General features: G+C 47.4%; 1 long non-coding RNA gene across 2 annotated transcripts in view; it reads left to right on the forward strand.

The window, feature by feature from the left end:
- Positions 1–24,500, forward strand: part of LOC135570982 (uncharacterized) — an 80,242-nt gene that overhangs the window by 50,012 nt on the left and 5,730 nt on the right. The window contains exon 2 of one of the 2 annotated variants that reach the window (XR_010463615.1): positions 9,277–9,306. This is a non-coding gene — a long non-coding RNA (uncharacterized LOC135570982). Of the gene's footprint in view, positions 1–9,276; positions 9,307–17,765; positions 18,061–24,500 lie in introns of those variants that run through there. The other variant, XR_010463614.1, reaches the window with a different exon arrangement.

Genomic DNA, 24,500 nt, shown 5'->3' on the forward strand with positions numbered 1-24,500 from the left:
GAAGGCTTTCCACTAGATGTTGGTACATCACTGCTATAACAGCCTCCACTCTTCTGGGAAGGCTTTCCACTAGATGATGGAACATTGCTGCAGGGATTGCTTCCATTCAGCCACAACAGCATTAGTGAGGTTGGGTGATTAGGCCTGGCTCAGTCGGCATTTCAATTCATCCCTAAAGGTATTCAATGGGGTTTAGGTCAGGGCTCTGTGAAGGCCAGTAAAGTTCTTCCACATCGATCTCAACAAACTATTTCTGTATGGACCTCGCTTTGTGTACAGGGGCATTGTCATGCTGAAACAGGGAAGGACCTTCCCCAAACTGTTGCCACAAAGTTGGAAGCACAGAATAGTCTAGAATGTCATTGTATGCTGTAGCGATTAGATTTCCCTTCAATGAAACTAAGGGGCCTAACACGATCCATTAAAAACAACCCCAGACCATTATTCCTCCTCCACCAAACTTTACAGTTGGCACTATGCTTTCTGTTCCCCCCCTGGAGCCCGAAGGCGCCAGGCTCACCATTATTACACACACCTGCTCCCCCCCCACTCCCTCCCTCCCTGGAGCCCGAAGGCGCCAGGCTCACCATCATTACACACACCTGTTCCCCCCACTCCACCCCCCCCGGAGCCCGAAGGCACCAGGATCACCATCATTACACACACCTGCTCCCCCCTCCCTGGAGCCCGAAGGCGCCAGGCTCACCAGCATTACTCTCCATCCTGCACCATCATTACACACACCTGCTCCCCCCACTCCTCCCCCTGGAGCCCAAAGGCCCCAGGCTCACCATCATTACACACACCTGCTCCCCCCACTCCCCCTCCCTGGAGCCCGAAGGCCCCAGGCTCACCATCATTACACACACCTGCAACCCCCCCTGGAGCCCGAAGGCCCCAGGCTCACCAGCATTACTCTCCATCCTGCACCATCATTACACACACCTGCTCCCCCTCCCTGGAGCCCGAAGGCCCCAGGCTCCCCAGCATTACTCTCCATCCTGCACCATCATTACACACACCTGTTCTCCCCCTCTCTGGAGCCCGAAGGCCCCAGGCTCAACAGCATTACTCTCCATCCTGCACCATCATTACACACACCTGCCCCCTCCCCTCCCTGGAGCCCGAAGGCCCCAGGCTCCCCAGCATTACTCTCCATCCTGCACCATCATTACACACACCTGCTCCCCCCCCCCCTCTCTGGAGCCCGAAGGCCCCAGGCTCAACAGCATTACTCTCCATCCTGCACCATCATTACACACACCTGCTCCCCCGTCACGCGCATCAACGGTTATTGGACCTGGACTCAGTCACCTCTGTCATTACCTTCCCTACATCTGTCTGGTTCCCCCATCTGTTCTCTGCTTCAGCATTAATTGTGGTTTGTGGTTTTGTACCCGTGTGCTGACGCTGTTCTTGTCTTTGTCTGTTCCTGATTAAATGTTGATTCCACGTACCTGCTTCTCATCTCTGGCGTATGTCCTGACACATTGTTCTTCTGAGTGATAAACCAGCAAACATTAAGAGTGTTTACTTATCAGACCCACATATATAATAAATATACTATAATATACTATATTCATATGCTTTTAGTACTCACACATGAATCATATCCTGTATGCAGGTCATGTGTTGTTTTGAGCCAGCAGTAAAAACACACTGACAGGACAGTTCCTCTTATGGCCACTAGCATTGCTTGCTGTTTGGGGTTGTAGGCTGGGTTTCTGTACAGCACTTTGAGACATCAGCTGATGATATTTATGGTTTACTAAATATGGTGGAAAACCCCACTTGATAACAAAAGGTTGAGTCCTCTGAGTGGAACGGTGTGACAAACAGTACCTCCTCTCCCCTTCTCCCCCCTCTCCCTCTCCTCTTCTCCCCCCTCTCCCTCTCCTCTTCTCCCCCCTCTCCCTCTCCTCTTCCCCCCTCTCCCTCTCCTCTTCCCCCTCTCCCTCTCCCCTTCTCCCCTCTCCCTCTCATCTTCTCACCTCTCCCTATACCCTTCTCCCCTCTCCCTCTCCTCTTCCCCCTCTCCCTCTCCCCTTCTCCCCTCTCCCTCTCCTCTTCTCCCCTCTCCCTCTCCTCTTCTCACCTCTCCCTATACCCTTCCCCCTCTCCCTCTCCTCTTCTCCCCCTCTCCCTCTCCTCTTCTCCCCTCTCCCTCTCCTCTTCGCACCTCTCCCTCTCCTCTTCTCCCCCTCTCCCTCTCCTCTTCTCCCCTCTCCCTCTCCTCTTCTCACCTCTCCCTATACCCTTCCCCCTCTCCCTCTCCTCTTCTCCCCCTCTACCTCTCCTCTTCTCCCCTCTCCCTCTCCTCTTCTCACCTCTCCCTATACCCTTCCCCCTCTCCCTCTCCTCTTCTCCCCCTCTCCCTCTCCTCTTCTCTCCCTCTCCCTCTCCTCTTCTCACCTCTCCCTCTCCTCTTCTCCCCCTCTCCCTCTCCTCTTCTCCCCTCTCCCTCTCCTCTTCACACCTCTCCCTATACCCTTCCCCCTCTCCCTCCCCTCTTCTCCCCCTCTCCCTATCCTCTTCTCCCCTCTCCCTCTCCTCTTCTCACCTCTCCCTATACCCTTCTCCCCTCTCCCTCACCTCTTCTCCCCCTCTTCCTCTCCTCTTCTCCCCTCTCCCTCTCCTCTTCTCACCTCTCCCTATACCCTTCCCCCTCTCCCTCTCCTCTTCTCCCCCTCTCCCTCTCCTCTTCTCCCCCTCTCTTCTCCTCTCCTCTCCTCTTCTCCCTCCTCTCCTCTTCTCTCGTCTCCTCTTGATCTTTTTTGTCACTGACTTCTCACCAGTGATGTTATCATAACCAGTAACCTTTTCCTCTCTTGGTCCAGCCTGACCCTGACATATAGCATCAGGCCTGTTGAGTTGACTTGGGTAACAGACCTCTAGCTTCTACACCACATCACCCCTTCTCCTGCTCTAACATGATACCTCATCAGTACTCATTTTGGGTGCTGGTACTGTTTATATTTAGGTGCTGGAACATTAAGCCAATATTCTATAAGAGTTGAACTCAAGCAGTAGAAAGTTAGAGGTGATATTATAGGACACTATGTGAAATGTTGCTGCTCTGTCAGCAGTTTCCTGTGGAAGTTTTCAGTTTGCTGTAGTGTGTCCAACCACTGATCTAAGATAAGTTGCTAAGAAGTTTATCTCACATCAAAGACGTAATGAACTAATGACATAGAAGTCATATAGCTGAGCAGCACGTTCCAGTCTTCAGTCCTCTCTACATGACAGTGACTTGTGTATGTCAGTGGAGCCACAGTTAGAGACAGACATGATACCTGCAGTGGTACTGATGACCCTGTTGTGGAGCACAGGTAGGATGCTGTTATAGTGATATACACTTGTGACAGTTACTGAGATATGATTTGATATTGTAAGATATATTATAATTTGCAGGGTTAGTAAAATAACATACAACTGGAAGCAGACAGTAAAAATGTGTCTCAAAGCAGGACAATGATGTGATCACCTGTAAATGTACTTTACTGTAGTCTAACTGTCCATCTGGGGACAGGCACTAATGTCAGTTAAGTTGTGATGGTGTCCTGCATCTGACTGTTGTATATTCAGTGTGTCAATCATTGATTGTATCTGTCTCTATGTAAATGAATGAGAGTATATATTATGTATTATATATTAGATTGGTGTTATGTTAGAGTAGGAGAAGGGAGGGGTGTAGATGCTAGAGGTCTATGAGCTGAGTCAAGATCAACAGGTCCAACACTATACGTCACGAAGAGAGAGAGAATGAGAGAGAGAGAGAGATGAGAAGAGAGGAGGGGTGGGGAGAGAGATTTGAGGAGGAGGAGAGAGAGAGAGGGTAGGGAGAGAGAAAGGGAGGGGAGAGAGAGAGGAGGGTTGGGGAGAGAGGAAGGGAGGGGAGAGAGAAAGGGAGGGGAGAGAGAGAGAGAGAGAGAGAGAGAGATGAGAAGAGAGGAGGGTTGGGGATAGAGATTTGAGGAGGAGGAGAGAGAGAGGGTAGGGAGAGGGAGGAGGGTTGGGAGAGAGGAGGTTTGGGGAGAGAGAGAGAGGGTAGGGAGAGAGGAGGGTAGGGAGAGAGGAGGGTTGGGGAGCGAGATTTGAAGAGGAGGAGGAGGAGGAGAGAGAGAGGGTAGGGAGGGGGAGGGTTGGGGATAGAGATTTGAGGAGGAGGAGAGAGAGAGGGTAGGGAGAGAGGAGGGTAGGGGAGAGAGATTTGAGAAGGAGAAAAGAGGGAATGGTAGAGGAGAGAGGAGGGTAGATATGAGACAAGGGTAGAGGAGAGAGGAGGGTAGGGGATAGAGGGTAGGGTAGAGAGAAGGGGAGGGGAGAAAGGAGGGAAGGGGAGAGAGATTTGAGAAGGAGAAAAGAGGGAAGGGTAGAGGAGAGAGGAGGGTAGATATGAGAGAAGGGTAGAGGAGAGAGGAGGGTAGGGGATATAGGGTAGGGTAGAGAGAAGGGGAGGGGAGAAAGGAGGGAAGGAAGGGGAGAGTGGAGGATAGGAGAGAGAAGGGTAGAGTATAGATGATGGGAGGGAGGGGATAGAGAGATTTGCGGAGGAGAGAAGAGGGTAGGGGAGAGAGGAGGGTAGGGGAGAGAGGAGGGTGGATGAGAGATGGCAAATGTGTTTACACATGGGTGTTGTTGCACCATACCACTGTCATCCCCATCATATCATGAAAGGTCATGTTATGTTGATATAACCTCTGCCTCTCTCTTCCTCTGACTCCTCCCTTTCTCTCTCTCTCTCTCTCTCTCTCTCTCTCTCTCTCTCTCCCTTTCTCCTCTGTCTCTCTCTTTCTCCTCAGATCTCCAGGCTCAAAGTGTCAGTCCACCAGGTAGGTAGAGTATAAATCTACAGTGATTATAGCAGTTCAATATTTGTCACCTTTATTATACCACATGAAGAAAGTCATGTGTCCATACAAACCATTCTAAACCCCAATAACAAGTAGTGTTTTATGGAACTACTTATACTTGACATATTATATATTATATTGGTCTGATGTTAGAGTAGGAGAAGGGGGGTGTAGATGATAGAGGTCTGTTACCAAGGCAACCAGTCTGATGCTATCTGTCAGGAAGAGAGAGAGAGGAACAGAGAGAGAGAGAGAGAAGGCGTGGAGAGAAAGTGAGATGTCAACAGAGATAGGGCTGACAGACTAACACGCAGTCAACTGAATATCTTGTCTTTACTGACTTCTCACCAGTGATGTCATCATAACCAGCAACCTTTTCCACTCTTGGTCCGGCTCATCTTGACCCTGACCTCTGAAATTAATAATTTAAAAAATGATATATATATATATTTTTTTTCAATTAGATTTAATCTCATCTGCAAAGAGAGTTACACATTTGCATGGAAGGGGAATGTACACTACATGACCAAAAGTGTGTGGACACCTGCTCATCTAACCTGCTCATCTAACATCTCATTCCAAAATCATAGGTATTAATATGGAGTTGGTCCCCCCTTTGCTGCTATAACAGCCTCCAGTCTTCTGGGAAGACTTTCCACTAGATGTTGGAACATTGCTGCTATAACAGCCTCCACTCGTCTGGGAAGGCTTTCCACTAGATGTTGGAACATTGCTGCTATAACAGCCTTCACTCTTCTGGGAAGGTTTTCCACTAGATGTTTGAACATTGCTGCTATAACAGCCTCCACTCTTCTGGGAAGGCTTTCCACTAGATGTTGGAACATTGCTGCTATAACAGCCTCCACTCTTCTGGGAAGGTTTTCCACTAGATGTTGGAACATTGCTGCGGGGACATACTTCCATTCAGCCACAACAGCATTAGTGAGGTTGGGCGATTAGGCCTGGCTCGCAGTCGGCGTTTCAGTTCATCCCTAAAGGTATTCAATGGGGTTGAGGTCAGGGCTCTGTGAAGGCCAGTAAAGTTCTTCCACATCGATCTCAACAAACTATTTCTGTATGGACCTCGCTTTGTGCACAGGGGCATTGTCATGCTGAAACAGGAAAGGGCCTTCCCCAAACTGTTGCCACAAAGTTGGAAGCACAGAATGGTCTAGAATGTCATTGTATGCTGTAGCGATTAGATTTCCCTTCAATGAAACTAAGGGGCCTAACCCGATCCGTTAAAAACAACCCCAGACCATTATTCCTCCTCCACCAAACTTTACAGTTGGCACTATGCTTTGGGGCAGGTAGCGTTCTCCTGGCATCTGCCAAACCTAGGTTTTTGGTTCGGACTGCCAGATGGTGAAACGTGATTCATCACTCCAGAGAAAGTGTTTCCACTCCAGCAGACGCTTGGCATTGCACATGGTGATCTTAGGCTTGTGTGCTGCTGCTCTGCTGTGGAAACCCATTTCATGAAGCTCCAGACGAACAGTTCTTGTGCTGAAGTTTCTTCCAGACGAAGTTGGGAATTCGGAAGTGAGTGTTGCAACCGAGGACAGATGATTTTTACACGCGACGAACTTCAGCACTCGCGGTCCCGTTCTGTGAGCTTGTGTGAGCTACCACTTTGAGGCTAAGCCACTGCTGCTCCTAGACGTTTCCACGTCACAATAACAGCACTTACAGTTGACCGGGGCAGCTAAAGCAGGGTGGAAATTAGACCAACAGACTTGTTGGAAAGGTAGCTTACACTGATGGTGACGTGTTGATTGTCACTGAGTTCCTCAGTAAGGCCATTGTACTGACAATGTTTGTCTATGGAGATTGCATGGAGGTGTGCACATTTTTTTTAATCAACCACAAGGCTGGGGGAGAGAGATAGTTCTTACTCACTGGCAGCCTGAGGAGGAGACAGGGGAGGAGGGAGAGAGAGAGAAAGAGAGAGATAGGAGAGAGAGATAGTTCTTACTCACTGACAGACTGAGGAGGAGACAGGGGAGGAGGGAGAGAGAGAGAGATAGGAGAGAGGTAGTTCTTACTCACTGACAGACTGAGGAGGAGACAGGGGAGGAGGGAGAGAGAGAGATAGTTCTTACTCACTGACAGACTGAGGAGGAGACAGGGGAGGAGGGAGAGAGAGAGAGAGAGATAGGAGAGAGATAGTTCTTACTGAGAGAGGGTTGGTAGGAGGAGACAGGGGAGAAGGGAGAGAGAGATAGTTCTTACTCACTGACAGCCTGAGGAGGTGACAGGGGGGAGGAGTGAGAGAGAGAGAGATAGGAGAGAGATAGTTCTTACTCACTGACAGCCTGAGGAGGAGACAGGGGAGGAGGGAGAGAGAGAGAGATAGGAGAGAGAGATAGTTCTTACTGAGAGAGGGTTGGTAGGAGGAGACAGGGGAGAAGGGAGAGAGAGATAGTTCTTACTCACTGACAGACTGAGGAGGAGACAGGGGAGGAGGGAGAGAGAGAGAGATTTACTCACTGACAGACTGAGGAGGAGACAGGGGAGGAGGGAGAGAGAGATAGTTCTTACTAACAGACAGCCTGAGGAGGAGACAGGGGAGGAGGGAGAGAGAGAGATAGGAGAGAGAGACAGTTCTTACTCACTGACTGACTGAGGAGGAGACAGGGGAGGAGAGAGAGAGAGAGAGATAGTTCTTACTCACTGACAGCCTGAGGAGGAGACAGGGGAGAAGGGAGAGAGAGATTGTTCTTACTAACAGACTGGGTTGGTAGAAGAAGACAGGGGAGGAGAGAGAGAGAGACAAACATTTAAATCAAATGAATATATTTGTATCACTGACTTCTCACCAGTGATGTCATCATAACCAGTAACCTTTTCCTCTCTTGGCCCAGCCTGACCCTGACATATAGCATCAGGCCTGTTGAGTTGACTTGGGTAACAGACCTCTAGCTTCTACACCACATCCCCCCTTCTCCTGCTCTAACATGAGACCTCATCAGTACTCATTTTGGGTGCTGGTACTGTTTATATTTAGGTGCTGGAACATTAAGCCAATATTCTATAAGAGGTGAACTCAAGCAGTAGAAAGTTAGAGGTGATATTATAGGACACTATGTGTAACGTTGCTGCTCTGTCAGCAGTTTCCTGTGGAGTTTTTTTTTACATATCAGTTTGCTGTCGTGTGTTCAACCACTGATCATAGATAAGTTGCTAAGAAGTTAATCTCACATCATTGACGTTAGGACGTAATGAGAGAGAAGTCATATAGCCTAGCAGTATTTTCCACTCTTCAGTCCACTCTTTATGACAGTAGACTGTGGAGCCCCAGTTAGAGACATGGAGCCCCAGTTAGAGACAGACATGATACCTGCACTGATACTGATGACCCTGTTGTGGAGCACAGGTAAGATTTTGTTATCTTGATATACACTTGTGACAGATATGATTTGATATTATAAGATATATTATAATTTGCAGGGTTAGTAAAATAACATGGAAGCAGACAGTAAAAATGAGTCTCAAAGCAGGACAATGATGTGATCACCTGTAAATGTACTTTACTGTAGTCTAACTGTACATCTGGGGACAGGCACTAATGTCAGTTAAGTTGTGATGGTGTCATGCATCTGACTGTTGTATATTCAGTGTGTTAATGATTGATTGTATCTGTCTCTATGTAAATGAATGAGAGTATATATTATGTATTATATATTATATTGGTGTTATGTTAGAGTAGGAGAAGGGAGGGGTGTAGATGCTAGAGGTCTATTAGCTAAGTCAAGATCAACAGGTCCAACACTATACGTCACGAAGAGAGAGAGAATGAGAGAGAGATGAGAGGAGGGGTGGGGAGAGATATTTGAGGAGGAGGAGAGAGAGAGAGGGTAGGGAGAGAGGAGGGTTGGGGAGAGAGAAAGCGAGGGGAGAGAGAAAGGGAGGGGTGATGGGAAAGGAGGGCATAGAGCAAGATAGGTGAGAGAGGAGGGTAGATATGAGAGAAGGGTAGAGGAGAGAGGAGGGTAGGGTAGAGAGAAGGGGAGGGGAGAAAGGAGGGAAGGGGAGAGTGGAGGATAGGAGAGAGAAGGGTAGAGTAGAGATGATGGCAGGGAGGGGATAGAGAGATTTGCGGAGGAGAGAAGATGGTAGGGGAGAGAGGAGGGTGGAGGAGAGAGGAGGGTAAGGGAGAGAGGAGGGTGGAGGAGAGAGGAGGGTAGGGGAGAGATGGCGAATGTGTTTACACATGGGTGTTGTTGCACCATACCACTTTCATCCCCATCATATCATGAAAGGTCATGTTATGTTGATTTAACCTCTGCCTCTCTCTTCCTCTGACTCCTCCCTTTCTCTCTATCTCTCTGTCTCTCTCTCCCTTTCTCCTCTGTCTCTCTCTTTCTCCTATATCTCTCTGTCTCTCTCTCCATTTCTCCTCTGTCTCTCTCTTTCTCCTCAGACCTCCAGGCTCAAAGCGTCAGTCCACCAGGTAGGTAGAGTATACATCTACAGTTCAATATTAGTAAACTTTATTATACCACATGAAGAAAGTCCTGTGTCCATACAAACCATTCTAAAAACCAATAACAAGAAGTGTTTTATGGAACTACTTATACTTGACATATTATATATTATATTGGTCTGATGTTAGAGTAGGAGAAGGGGGGGTGTAGATGATAGAGGTCTGTTACCAAGGCAACAGGTCTGATGCTATCTGTCAGGAAGAGAGAGAGAGGAACAGAGAGAGAGAGAGAAGGCGTGGAGAGAAAGTGAGATGTCAACAGAGATAGGGCTGACAGACTAACATGCAGCCAACTGAATATCTTGTCTTTACTGACTTCTCACCAGTGATGTCATCATAACCAGCAACCTTGTCCACTCTTGGTCCGGCTCAGCTTGACCCCTGACCTCTGAAATTAATGATTAAAAAAATTATATAAATATATTTTTTAAATTAGATTTAATCTCATCTGCAAAGAGAGTTACACATTTGCATGGAAGGGGAATGTACACTACATGACCAAAAGTATGTGGACACCTGCTCATCTAACATCTCATTCCAAAATCATGGGCATTAATATGGAGTTGGTGCACCTTTGCTGCTATAACAGCCTCCACTGTTCTGGGAAGGCTTTCCACTAGATGATGGAACATTGCTGCAGGGACTTGCTTCCATTCAGCCACAACAGCATTAGTGAGGTTGGGCGATTAGGCCTGGCTCGCAGTCGGCATTTCAATTCATCCCTAAAGGTATTCAATGGGGTTTAGGTCAGGGCTCTGTGAAGGCCAGTAAAGTTCTTCCACATCGATCTTAACAAACTATTTCTGTATGGACCTCGCTTTGTGTACAGGGGCATTGTCATGCTGAAACAGGAAAGGGCCTTCCCCAAACTGTTGCCACAAAGTTGGAAGCACAGAATAGTCTAGAATGTCATTGTATGCTGTAGCGATTAGATTTCCCTTCAATGAAACTAAGGGGCCTAACACGATCCATTAAAAACAACCCCAGACCATTATTCCTCCTCCACCAAACTTTACAGTTGGCGCTATGTTTTGGGGCAGGTAGCGTTCTCCTGGCATCTGCCAAACCCAGGTTTGTGGTACGGACTGCCAGATGGGGAAACGTGATTTATTACTCCAGAGAAAATGCTTCCACTCCAGCATTGCACATGGTGATCTTAGGCTTGTGTGCTGCTGCTCTGCTGTAGAAACCCATTTCATGAAGCTCCAGACGAACAGTTCTTGTGCTGAAGTTTCTTCCAGAGGAAGTTTGGAATTCGGAAGTGAGTGTTGCAACCGAGGACAGATGATTTCAACACGCGACAAACTTCAGCACTCTCAGTCCCGTTCTGTGAGCTTGTGTGAGCTACCACTTCGAGGCTAAGCCACTGCTGCTCCTAGACGTCCTCCTAAAGCAGGGTGGAAATTAGACCAACAGACATGTTGAAAAGGTAGCTTACTATGATGGTGACGTGTTGATTGTCACTGAGTTCTTCAGTAAGGCCATTGTACTGCCATTGTTTGTCTATGGAGATTGCATGGCAGTGTGCTCAATTTTTTTTGTCACAGGTCAGGAAGGGGTGTGCCTGAAATAGCCAAATCCACTAATTTGAAAGGGTGTCCACATACTTTTGTACATACTGTAAGGTGTAGCTGGGTCGGCCCGTCCTCCACCACCCCAACCCAACACATCCCACTCAGCTTTAGGATCTTAGTGACACATTCACTATTGGTTTCAGGTGTATTAGGTCAAGGCCAGAGTGACAACACACAGGACAGCAGACCCCCAGGGCAGGACTGAACAACCCAGCAGCTATTGAAAACAGGAAGTGGGCATCTTTTCAATACAGACTCCTTTTGTTGTACTGTTTTCAATATAAGACATCCAGACTTTATTCAAGTTGTCCAGTAAACCCTTATAAGAGGTGAACTCAGGCAGTAGAAAGTTAGAGGTGATATTATAGCAGACACTATGAAACGTTGCTGCCCTGTGAGCAGTTTCCTGTGGGGGTTTTCAGAACAGATGAGTTTGCTGTTGGTAGCTTGGTTCAACCACTGATCAAAGATAAGAAGCTGAGAAGTTTATCTCACGTCATTGAAGTAAAGAATTTACGAGATTAAAGTCATACAGACTAGCAGCATGTTCCACTATTCAGTCCTCTCTCCCTGACCCCCACCAGTCTAGTACACAACTCAACTCTCTCCCTGACCCCCACCAGTCTAGTACATAACTCAACTCTCTCCCTGACTCCCACCAGTCTAGTACATAACTCAACTCTCTCCCTGACCCCCACCAGTCTAATACATAACTCAACTCTCTCCCTGACCCCCACCAGTCTAGTACACAACTCAACTCTCTCCCTGACCCCCACCAGTCTAGTACATAACTCAACTCTCTCCCTGACCCCCACCAGTCTAGTACACAACTCAACTCTCTCCCTGACCCCCACCAGTCTAGTACATAACTCAACTCTCTCCCTGACCCCCACCAGTCTAGTACATAACTCAACTCTCTCCCCGACCCCCACCAGTCTAGTACATAACTCAACTCTCTCCCTGACCCCCACCAGTCTAGTACATAACTCAACTCTCTCCCTGACCCCCACCAGTCTAATACATAACTCAACTCTCTCCCTGACTCCCACCAGTCTAATACATAACTCAACTCTCTCCCTGACCCCCACCAGTCTAATACATAACTCAACTCTCTCCCTGACCCCCACCAGTCTAATACATAACTCAACTCTCTCCCTGACCCCCACCAGTCTAGTACATAACTCAACTCTCTCCCTGACCCCCACCAGTCTAGTACATAACTCAACTCTCTCCCTGACCCCCACCAGTCTAGTATATAACTCAACTCTCTCCCTGACCCCCACCAGTCTAGTACATAACTCAACTCTCTCCCTGACACCCACCAGTCTAGTATATAACTCAACTCTCTCCCTGACCCCCACCAGTCTAGTACATAACTCAACTCTCTCCCTGACCCCCACCAGTCTAGTACATAACTCAACTCTCTCCCTGACCCCCACCAGTCTAGTATATAACTCAACTCTCTCCCTGACCCCCACCAGTCTAATACATAACTCAACTCTCTCCCTGAATCCCACCAGTCTATTACATAACTCAACTCTCTCCCTGACCCCCACCAGTCTAGTACATAACTCAACACTCTCCCTGACTCCCACCAGTCTAATACATAACTCAACTCGCTCCCTGACCCCCACCAGTCTAGTATATAACTCAACTCTCTCCCTGACTCCCACCAGTCTAGTACATAACTCAACTCTCTCCCTGACCCCCACCAGTCTAGTACATAACTCAACTCTCTCCCTGACCCCCACCAGTCTAATACATAACTCAACTCTCTCCCTGACCCCCACCAGTCTAGGTCATAACTCAACTCTCTCCCTGGGCCCCCACAAGTCTAGGTCATAACTCCACTCTCTTCAGTCCCCACCAGTCTAGTACATAACTAAACTCTCTCCCTAACCCCACCAGTCTATTACATAACTCAACTCTCTCCCCAACCCCCACCAGTCTAGTACATAACTCAACATAACTAAACTCTCTCCCCAACCCCCACCAGTCTAGTACATAACTCAACCCTCTCTAACACCCCCAAATTACTAGTACACAACTAAAACCTCACTCTGTCACCCACTAGCCTAGTAAACAACTAAAACCTCACTCTGTTCCCCACTAGTCTAGTACACAACTAAAACCTCACTCTGGCCCCCACTAGTCTAGTACACAACTCCATTCTCTCCCCAACCCCCAACAGTCTAGTTCATAACACAACTCTCTACCTAACCACAATAAGTCTAGTACATAACTCAACTCTCTCCCTGACCCCCTCCAGTCTAGTACATAACTCAACTCTCTCCCCGACCCCCACCAGTCTAGTACATAACTCAACTCTCTCCCCAACCCCCACCAGTCTAGTACGTAACTCCACTCTCTTCAGTTCCCACCAGTCTAGTACATAACTAAACTCTCTCCCGACCCCCACCAGTCTAGTACATAACTAAACTCTCAGTGACCCCCACCAGTCTAGTACATAACTCAACTCTCTCCCCGACCCCCACCAGTCTAGTACATAACTAAACTCTCTCCCCAACCCCACCAGTCTAGTACATAACTCAACCCTCTCTAACACCCCCAAATTACTAGTACACAACTAAAACCTCACTCTGTCACCCACTAGCCTAGTAAACAACTAAAGCCTCACTCTGTTCCCCACTAGTCTAGTACACAATTAAAACCTCACTCTGTCCCCCACTAGTCTAGTACACAACTCCATTCTATCCCCAACCCCCAACAGTCTACTTCTAACACAACTCTCTACCTCACCACAATAAGTCTAGTACATAACTCAACTCTCTCCCTGTCTCCCACCAGTCTAGTACATAACTCAACTCTCTCCCTGACCCCCTCCAGTATAGTACATAACTCAACTCTCTCCCTGTCTCCCACCAGTCTAGTACATAACTCAACTCTCTCCCTGTCTCCCACCAGTCTAGTACATAACTCAACTCTCTCCCTGTCTCCCACCAGTCTAGTTCATAACTCAACTCTCTCCAGTACCCACCAGTCTAGTACATAACTCAACACTCCCCAGTCCCCACCAGTCTAGTACATAACTCAACTCTCTCCCTGACCCTCTCCAGTCTAGTATATAACTCAACTCTCTCCCTGACCCCCACCAGTCTAGTATATAACTCAACTCTCTCCCTGACCCTCTCCAGTCTAGTACATAACTCAACTCTCTCCCTGACCCTCTCCAGTCTAGTACATAACTCAACTCTCTCCCTGACCCCCACCAGTCTAGTACATAACTAAACTCTCTCCCTGACCCCCACCAGTCTAGTACATAACTCAACTCTCTCCCTGACCCCCACCAGTCTGGTACATAACTCAACTCTCTCCAACACCATTTCATTCCTACCTCTTGTTTGTTTTCATCCCAAGGGAAAGGTTTGGAAACACCTGCACATACATTAACACAGAAACAGCACATGGATATGCACATGGATAATTCATATGGATATGAATTAGTGATGGATGTTAATTAGTGATGGATATTAATTTGTGATGGTATTAATTAGTGATGGATGTTAATTAGTGATGGATATTGGTCTAATTCTGTCCTACATTATTTGGGCCTTTTTCTTTGTACTCTAAGAATGTTTATGCAGATAGTACATAACTCAACTCTCCCCAGTCCCCACCAGTCTAGTACATAACTCAACTCTCTCCCTGACCCTCTCCAGTCTAGTGCATAACTCAACTCTCTCCCTGAACCCCACCAGTCTAGTACATAACTCAACTCTCTCCCTGACCCCCACCAGTCTAGTACATAACTCAACTCGCTCCCTGTCTCCCACCAGTCTAGTACATAACTCAACTCTCTCCCTGACCCCCTCCAGTATAGTACATAACTCAACTCTCTCCCTGACTCCCACCAGTCTAGTACATAACTCAACTCTCTCCCTGACCCCCTCCAGTCTAGTACATAACTCAACTCTCTCCCTGACCCCAACCAGTCTAGTACATAACTCAACTCTCTCCCCGACCCCCACCAGTCTAGTACATAACTCAACTCTCTCCCTGACCCCCACCAGTCTAGTACATAACTCAACTCTCTCCCTGACCCCTACCAGTCTAGTACATAACTCAACTCTCTCCCTGACTCCCACCAGTCTAGTACATAACTCAACTCTCTCCCTGACCCCCACCAGTCTAGTACATAACTCAACTCTCTCCCTGACCCCTACCAGTCTAGTACATAACTCAACTCTCTCCCTGACCCCCACCAGTCTAGTACATAACTCAACTCTCTCCCTGACCCCCACCAGTCTACTACATAACTAATCTCTCTCCCCGACCCCCACCAGTCTGGTACATAACTCAACTCTCTCCAACACAATTTCATTCCTACCTTTTGTTTGTTTTCATCCCAAGGGAAAGGTTTGGAAACACCTGCACATATATTAACACAGAAATAGCACAATTCATCTCATATGGCCTAGTAGTCCTGTAGAGCTGTTTAACATCCACACAATATACTCTACATTACATCCTCCATATAATTCATCTCATATGACCTAGTAGAACTGTAGAGCTCTTTAACATCCACACAGTATATCTGGGTCTCCCTGTTCTGTCCCTATGTGTCCACTGCCCTGCAGAGCCCCAACCCAACACAACCCCACTCAGCTTTAGGATCTTAGTGAAACATTCATTATTGGTTTCAGGTGTATTAGGTCAAGGCCAGAGTGACAACCCACAGGACAGCAGACCCCCAGGGCAGGACGGAACAACCCAGCAGCTGTTGAAAACAGGAAGTGGGCATCTTTTCAATACAGACTCCTTTTGTTGTACTGTTTTCAATATAAAACATCCAGACCTTATTCAAGTTGTCCAGTAAACCCTTATAAGAGGTGAACTCAAGCAGTAGAAAGTTAGAGGTGATATTATAGCACACTATATGTGTAACTTTGCTGCTCTGCCAGCAGTTTCCTGTGGAGTTTTTCTAATGTCAGTGTTTCCTGTTGTTATGTGGGTTTAACTGATCTTATCTGCTTAAAAGTTTGTCACGTCATAGATGTGACCTGAGTCAAACTCCACAGGCCTGATGCTATATGTCAGGAAGAGAGAGAGAACGAGAGAGAGAAAGGAGGGGGTAGTGGAGAGAGAGAGGAGGGGAGGGGACAGAGGAGAGAGTAGTGGAGAGAGAGAGGAGGGGAGGAGACAGAGGAGAGAGTAGTGGAGAGAGAGAGGAGGGGAGGGGACAGAGGAGAGAGTAGTGGAGAGAGAGGGGAGGGGAGGAGACAGAGGAGAGAGTAGTGGAGAGAGATTGGAGGGGAGGGGACAGAGGAGAGAGTAGTGGAGAGAGAGGGGAGGGGAGGAGACAGAGGAGAGAGTAGTGGAGAGAGAGAGGAGGGGAGGGGACAGAGGAGAGAGTAGTGGAGAGAGAGGGGAGGGGACAGAGGAGAGAGTAGTGGAGATCATCCTAATCCCTACCTGTAGTCTACCTACCTCTGTCTGCATCCTAATCCCTACCTGTAGTCTACCTACCTCTGGTATAATGCATTTCTACCTCTCTCTCCATCAGTGTTGCTCTGTCTGCATCCTAATCCCTACCTGTAGTCTACCTACCTCTGGTATAATGCATTTCCACCTCTCACTCCATCAGTGTTTCTCTGTCTGCATCCTAATCCCTACCTGTAGTCTACCTACCTCTGTCTGCATCCTAATCCCTACCTGTAGTCTACCTACCTCTGGTATAATGCATTTCTACCTCTCACTCCATCAGTGCTGCTTGTCCATCTTTCTGAATTAAAAGATGAACAGATCAATATTGTTGGCATAAGGTCATTAAAAGGTCAACTAAATGATTTAGTTATAGTGTGGATGTAGGGCTGTTTTTAGTATGTAATGAGCACCCAGATGCTGCGTATTCAACACAATAATATCAGACAGACCAGCTGGCCCGTGCTGCCTCCGTGTTGACTACTATGTTGCAATGTGAATATTATCAGAGTTGTCGTTGATACTAAATGTTTCAGTTTCTCCGAGCCGCATCGTTCATTTATACAATGTTTCAATATTATCAGAGACACCTTGTTGATGCAATGCTTCAGTGTTCACAGAATGTTTCCTTTCCCTGGAGAATAATGCAGACAGGCAAATACAACATGATCTGGGTGCAGACATCATTAGGAACATCTCTGAATGCAGAGCAACAATGTAGGTGGGAAGAACATGAGACAATGACACTGTCATAGTCCACTATACGAACCGCTCCACAAGGGTGACTTCATATACATTATAGCAGGGGGTCAACAACGTTTTTCATGAGTGACATTTTACATTTACATTTACATTTAAGTCATTTAGCAGACGCTCTTATCCAGAGCGACTTACAAATTGGTGCTTTCACCTTATGACATCCAGTGGAACAGCCACTTTACAATAGTGCATCTAGGTCTTTTAAGGGGGGGGGGGAGAAGGATTACTTTATCCTATCCTAGGTATTCCTTAAAGAGGTGGGGTTTCAGGTGTCTCCGGAAGGTGGTGATTGACTCCGCTGTCCTGGCGTCGTGAGGGAGTTTGTTCCACCATTGGGGGGCCAGAGCAGCGATTTACAATTGATCCTACAATTTCTAAAGACCTGCGTGACTGTAATTATTTCCATATTATTCATGTAGATTATAGCAGGGGGGCGGCAACGTTTTTCAATGTTCAAATGATCCTCCCATTTCTAAAGATCTGCGTGCGTGTATAACACCCCACCCAGCAGAATGTCGACCAATCACGTTCACGTTGTCATGCTGCGTCACGCGGTTGCTAAACCAATCATCACGTAATCCCTTCTCAAAGTCAGTGTACTTTATGTCGAGAAACTCTGTTTTCATCAAAAGTACGTTCTGTCACGATTCCAAAGCTATACGATACTACAGACAGCAAGTTAATTATCTCACATCTCACGTCGCCCAGAATGCACCGCGTGGGCCAATGACGTAACATCGTCAACGTTGTTGGGTTTTTGAGCTAGTGCCCAGTAGACTCCATTCACTCCGTGAAGGAGAGCGATCCCTGTCCCAGAGTCGCCCAGAATGCACCGCGTGGGCCAAAGACGTAGGTTCGTCAAGGTTTCCCATCTCCTCAAAAGTATATCTGCCGTTGTGATTTAAACTCCACTCTGGGAGACACATCGATCTGCAGGTTGAACATGGTGAGATTGGAGACTCCTAAATTGATAGTACAGTTTGTTTAGGTGATTTAACAGCTAGTTAGCTACTTCACATGCTGATATTGTCTTTGGTATTATTGTGTGTAGATACATTTAGCTAGCCAGCCAGCCCACACAGAGAGCATTGCATTGTGGATGTTGTAGTCGATTTGAGCTGCAACAGATTTCCTCAACGATTTTCCATCTTGTTACCAACCTTATTATTAGGGAAGCACCGATAGTACATTTATGGCCGATACCGATATCCAATATTTTCCTTTCCAAAAAGAAACCATACCGATAACCGATATAAAACATTTTGCGACCTTTTAAGCATTCTAGTACAGTTAAATAGTGAATGTCTGGGGGCATTTCTGTTAGTTTTTGCTGTTCTCCAAATACTACTTTCGAGTTTATAGTAAATTAGCTTCAACTGGTGGAGGGATTCTACACACCCCATTTAGCCATACCCTAGGTTTAGCTGTATTTCTACACACCCCATTTAGCGATACCCTAGGTTTATCTGTATTTCTACACACACCATTTAGCCATACCCTAGGTTTATCTGTATTTCTACACATCCCATTTAGCCATACCCTAAGTTTAGCTGTTTTTCTAGACATCCCATTTAGCCATACCCTAGGTTTATCTGTATTTCTACACATCCCATTTAGCCATACCCTAGGTTTATCTGTATTTCTACACATCCCATTTAGCCATACCCTAGGTTTATCTGTATTTCTACACATCCCATTTAGCCATACCCTAGGTTTATCTGTATTTATACACATCCCATTTAGTCATACCCTAGGTTTATCTGTATTTCTACACATCCCATTTAGCCATACCCTAGGTTTATCTGTATTTCTACACATCCCATTTAGCCATACCCTAGGTTTATCTGTATTTCTACACATCCCATTTAGCCATACCCTAGGTTTATCTGTATTTCTACACATCCCATTTAGCCATACCCTAGGTTTATCTGTATTTCTACACACCCCATTTAGCCATACCCTAGGTTTATCTGTATTTATACACATCCCATTTAGCCATACCCTAGGTTTAGCTGTATTTCTACAGCCCCAAACTACCCTAGGTTTACTGCTACACATCCCATTTACACACCTAGGTTTAGCTGCATTTCACAGCTGCATAACATTTTGTGCAGCTAGGCACACTATACTGATGCAGGTAACATTTTACACAGCTAGGCAACTATACTGATGCAGGTACCTTTTACACAGCTAGGCAACTATACTGATGCAGGTACCTTTTACACAGCTAGGCAACTATACTGATGCAGGTACCTTTTACACAGCTAGGCAACTATACTGATGCAGGTACCTTTTACACAGCTAGGCAACTATACTGATGCAGGTACCTTTTACACAGCTAGGCAACTATACTGATGCAGGTACCTTTTACACAGCTAGGCAACTATACTGATGCAGGTACCTTTTACACAGCTAGGCAACTATACTGATGCAGGTACCTTTTGCAGGTGGTCGTATGCGGTTGGACACATGGAGGAGAGAATCATTTTCTCAGTTTCCTCAAAACCGTGTCTTTTTGAAACAACTGCTGACAGCTACAGGGACATAAACACAAACATGCTGCCTGGAGACAAGTGTCCATGATAGTAGGATCGCCAGGTCAGTTTAGTCGTGAGCTTGTGCTAAATGTGGCTAGTTAGCTAGCTTGCTAACCTAGCCAATGAGGTGTGTGTGAAAGAAATAGTCAAATAAGTTATGCTAGTTACTACCCCTGATAACTTTCCCAAATAATAATGTTTGAAAGAGTGTGAGTGTGTATGCTAGATAAATAGTAATGGAAATGCTAGATACTCTGTAATACATTTTTCACTGAGACATCATGGAGTGTCCATCAATTTAAATCCCAACTTGTAAGGAAAGAATAAATATGAAAAAAATCCACAATATATTGGACAGAACTATGAGGTCTAAAGGTCTGTCTTTCCAAGACATTCTGTTCATCTGCAAGCAGATCTGATGATTGTAGATGGAGGGAGAACCTGTTATTTACAATGGAAGAATATAACTTCCTACATTTACATTTACATTTAAGTCATTTAGCAGACGCTCTTATCCAGAGCGACTTACAAATTGGTGCGTTCACCTTATGACATCCAGTGGAACAGCCACTTTACAATAGTGCATCTAAATCTTTTAAGGGGGGTGAGAAGGATTACTTTATCCTATCCTAGGTATTCCTTAAAGAGGTGGGGTTTCAGGTGTCTCCGGAAGGTGGTGATTGACTCCGCTGTCCTGGCGTCGTGACGGAGTTTGTTCCACCATTGGGGGGCCAGAGCAGCGAACAGTTTTGACTGGGCTGAGCGGGAACTGTACTTCCTCAGTGGTAGGGAGGCGAGCAGGCCAGAGGTGGATGAACGCAGTGCCCTTGTTTGGGTGTAGGGCCTGATCAGAGCCTGGAGGTACTGAGGTGCCGTTCCCCTCACAGCTCCGTAGGCAAGCACCATGGTCTTGTAGCGGATGCGAGCTTCAACTGGAAGCCAGTGGAGAGAGCGGAGGAGCGGGGTGACGTGAGAGAGAACTTGGGAAGGTTGAACACCAGACGGGCTGCGGCGTTCTGGATGAGTTGTAGGGGTTTAATGGCACAGGCAGGGAGCCCAGCCAACAGCGAGTTGCAGTAATCCAGACGGGAGATGACAAGTGCCTGGATTAGGACCTGCGCCGCTTCCTGTGTGAGGCAGGGTCGTACTCTGCGGATGTTGTAGAGCATGAACCTACAGGAACGGGCCACCACCTTGATGTTAGTTGAGAACGACAGGGTGTTGTCCAGGATCACGTCAAGGTTCTTAGCGCTCTGGGAGGAGGACACAATGGAGTTGTCAACCGTGATGGCGAGATCATGGAACGGGCAGTCCTTCCCCGGGAGGAAGAGCAGCTCCGTCTTGCCGAGGTTCAGCTTGAGGTGGTGATCCGTCATCCACACTGATATGTCTGCCAGACATGCAGAGATGCGATTCGCCACCTGGTCATCAGAAGGGGGAAAGGAGAAGATTAATTGTGTGTCGTCTGCATAGCAATGATAGGAGAGACCATGTGAGGTTAGGACAGAGCCAAGTGACTTGGTGTATAGCGAGAATAGGAGAGGGCCTAGAACAGAGCCCTGGGGGACGCCAGTGGTGAGAGCGCGTGGTGAGGAGACAGATTCTCGCCACACCACCTGGTAGGAGCAACCTGTCAGGTAGGACGCAATCCAAGCGTGGGCCGCGCCGGAGATGCCCAACTCGGAGAGGGTGGAGAGGAGGATCTGATGGTTCACAGTATCGAAGGCAGCCGATAGGTCTAGAAGGATGAGAGCAGAGGAGAGAGAGTTAGCCTTAGCAGTGCGGAGCGCCTCCGTGATACAGAGAAGAGCAGTCTCAGTTGAATGACTAGTCTTGAAACCTGACTGATTTGGATCAAGAAGGTCATTCTGAGAGAGATAGCGGGAGAGCTGGCCAAGGACGGCACGTTCAAGAGTTTTGGAGAGAAAAGAGAGAAGGGATACTGGTCTGTAGTTGTTGACATCGGAGGGATCGAGTGTAGGTTTTTTCAGAAGGGGTGCAACTCTCGCTCTCTTGAAGACGGAAGGGACGTAGCCAGCGGTCAGGGATGAGATGATGAGCGAGGTGAGGTAAGGGAGAAGGTCTCCGGAAATGGTCTGGAGAAGAGAGGAGGGGATAGGGTCAAGCGGGCAGGTTGTTGGGCGGCCGGCCGTCACAAGACGCGAGATTTCATCTGGAGAGAGAGGGAGAAAGAGGTCAGAGCACAGGGTAGGGCAGTGTGAGCAGAACCAGCGGTGTCGTTTGACTTAGCAAACGAGGATCGGATGTCGTCGACCTTCTTTTCAAAATGGTTGACGAAGTCATCTGCAGAGAGGGGGAGGGGAGGAGGATTCAGGAGGGAGGAGAAGGTGGCAAAGAGCTTCCTAGGGTTAGAGGCAGATGCTTGGAATTTAGAGTGGTAGAAAGTGGCTTTAGCAGCAGAGACAGAAAAGGAAAATGTAGAGAGGAGGGAGTGAAAGGATGCCAGGTCCGCAGGGAGGCGAGTTTTCCTCCATTTCCGCTCGGCTGCCCGGAGCCCTGTTCTGTGAGCTCGCAATGAGTCGTCGAGCCACGGAGCGGGAGGGAGGACCGAGCCGGCCTGGAGGATAGGGGACATAGAGAGTCAAAGGATGCAGAAAGGGAGGAGAGGAGGGTTGAGGAGGCAGAATCAGGAGATAGGTTGGAGAAGGTTTGAGCAGAGGGAAGAGATGATAGGATGGAAGAGGAGAGAGTAGCGGGGAGAGAGAGCGAAGGTTGGGACGGCGCGATACCATCCGAGTAGGGGCAGTGTGGGAAGTGTTGGATGAGAGCGAGAGGGAAAAGGATACAAGGTAGTGGTCGGAGACTTGGAGGGGAGTTGCAATGAGGTTAGTGGAAGAACAGCATCTAGTAAAGATGAGGTCGAGCGTATTGCCTGCCTTGTGAGTAGGGGGGAAGGTGAGAGGGTGAGGTCAAAAGAGGAGAGGAGTGGAAAGAAGGAGGCAGAGAGGAATGAGTCAAAGGTAGACGTGGGGAGGTTAAAGTCGCCCAGAACTGTGAGAGGTGAGCCGTCCTCAGGAAAGGAGCTTATCAAGGCATCAAGCTCATTGATGAACTCTCCGAGGGAACCTGGAGGGCGATAAATGATAAGGATGTTAAGCTTGAAAGGGCTGGTAACTGTGACAGCATGGAATTCAAAGGAGGCGATAAACAGATGGGTAAGGGGAGAAAGAGAGAATGACCACTTGGGAGAGATGAGGATCCCGGTGCCACCACCCCGCTGACCAGAAGCTCTCGGGGTGTGCGAGAACACGTGGGCGGACGAAGAGAGAGCAGTAGGAGTAGCAGTGTTATCTGTGGTGATCCATGTTTCCGTCAGTGCCAAGAAGTCGAGGGACTGGAGGGAGGCATAGGCTGAGATGAACTCTGCCTTGTTGGCCGCAGATCGGCAGTTCCAGAGGCTACCGGAGACCTGGAACTCCACGTGGGTCGTGCGCGCTGGGACCACCAGATTAGGGTGGCCGCGGCCACGCGGTGTGGAGCGTTTGTATGGTCTGTGCAGAGAGGAGAGAACAGGGATAGACAGACACATAGTTGACAGGCTACAGAAGAGGCTACGCTAATGCAAGGGAGATTGGAATGACAAGTGGACTACACGTCTCGAATGTTCAGAAAGTTAAGCTTACGTAGCAAGAATCTTATTGACTAAAATGATTAAAATGATACAGTACTGCTGAAGTAGGCTAGCTGGCAGTGGCTGCGTTGTTGACTTTGTAGGCTAGCTGGCAGTGGCTGCGTTGTTGACACTACACTAATCAAGTCGTTCCGTTGAGTGTGATAGTTTCTACAGTGCTGCTATTCGGGGGCTAGCTGGCTAGCTAGCAGTGTTGATTACGTTACGTTGTGTTAAAAGAACGACAATAGCTGGCTAGCTAACCTAGAAAATCGCTCTAGACTACACAATTATCTTTGATACAAAGACGGCTATGTAGCTAGCTATGTAGCTAGCTACGATCAAACAAATCAAACCGTTGTACTGTAATGAAATGAAATGAAAATGTGATACTACCTGTGGAGCGTAGCGGAATGCGACCGGGTTGTTGAGTGAGGAAGTTCTATTCGGTAGACGTTGGCTAGCTGTTGGCTAGCTAGCAGTGTCTCCTACGTTAAGGACGACAAATAGCTGGCTAGGTAACCTCGGTAAATTAAGATAATCACTCTAAGACTACACACTCTAAACTACACAATTATCTTGGATACGAAGACAGCAAAGACAACTATGTAGCTAGCTAACACTACACTAATCAAGTCGTTCAGTTGAGTGTAATAGTTTTTACAGTGCTGCTATTCGGTAGACAGTGGACGTTTGCTAGCTGGCTAGCTGGCTAGCTGCTGGGCAGATAGCAGTGTAGACTACGTTAGGACGACGAAATACGATAATTACGCAATTATCTTTGATACAAAGACGGCTATGTAGCTAGCTAAGAAGAAATTGCTAAGATTAGACAAATCAAACCGTTGTACTATAATGAAATGTAATGAAAAGTTATACTACCTACTACCTGCGGACCGAAGTGCGAATGGGACCGCTCGCTCCAACCCGGAAGATTCCTGTAGCCTATATAATGTAACAATGACAATAATCCCTTCATATATACTGTAGTTGAAGGTTATTTTAGTGTCGTATAAAGTGTTCATTAAAACAAATCAGGATGTTTGGTGGAAGGATTCAGTGTAGATGTTCTGCTGTGTATCGAGGGGTTTATATGAAAGTGGTAGATTTGTAATTCTTTACCAGAGAAAGTTCTGAATTACTTTTCTTTGGGTGACCTCAGTCTTTGACAATTCAGCTACTTTGTTCACAGTCCTATTGTAATGTTCTGGGTGTAGC

The sequence above is a fragment of the Oncorhynchus nerka genome, unplaced genomic scaffold (genome assembly GCF_034236695.1).
Source record: "Oncorhynchus nerka isolate Pitt River unplaced genomic scaffold, Oner_Uvic_2.0 unplaced_scaffold_865, whole genome shotgun sequence".
Lineage (NCBI taxonomy): Eukaryota > Metazoa > Chordata > Actinopteri > Salmoniformes > Salmonidae > Oncorhynchus > Oncorhynchus nerka.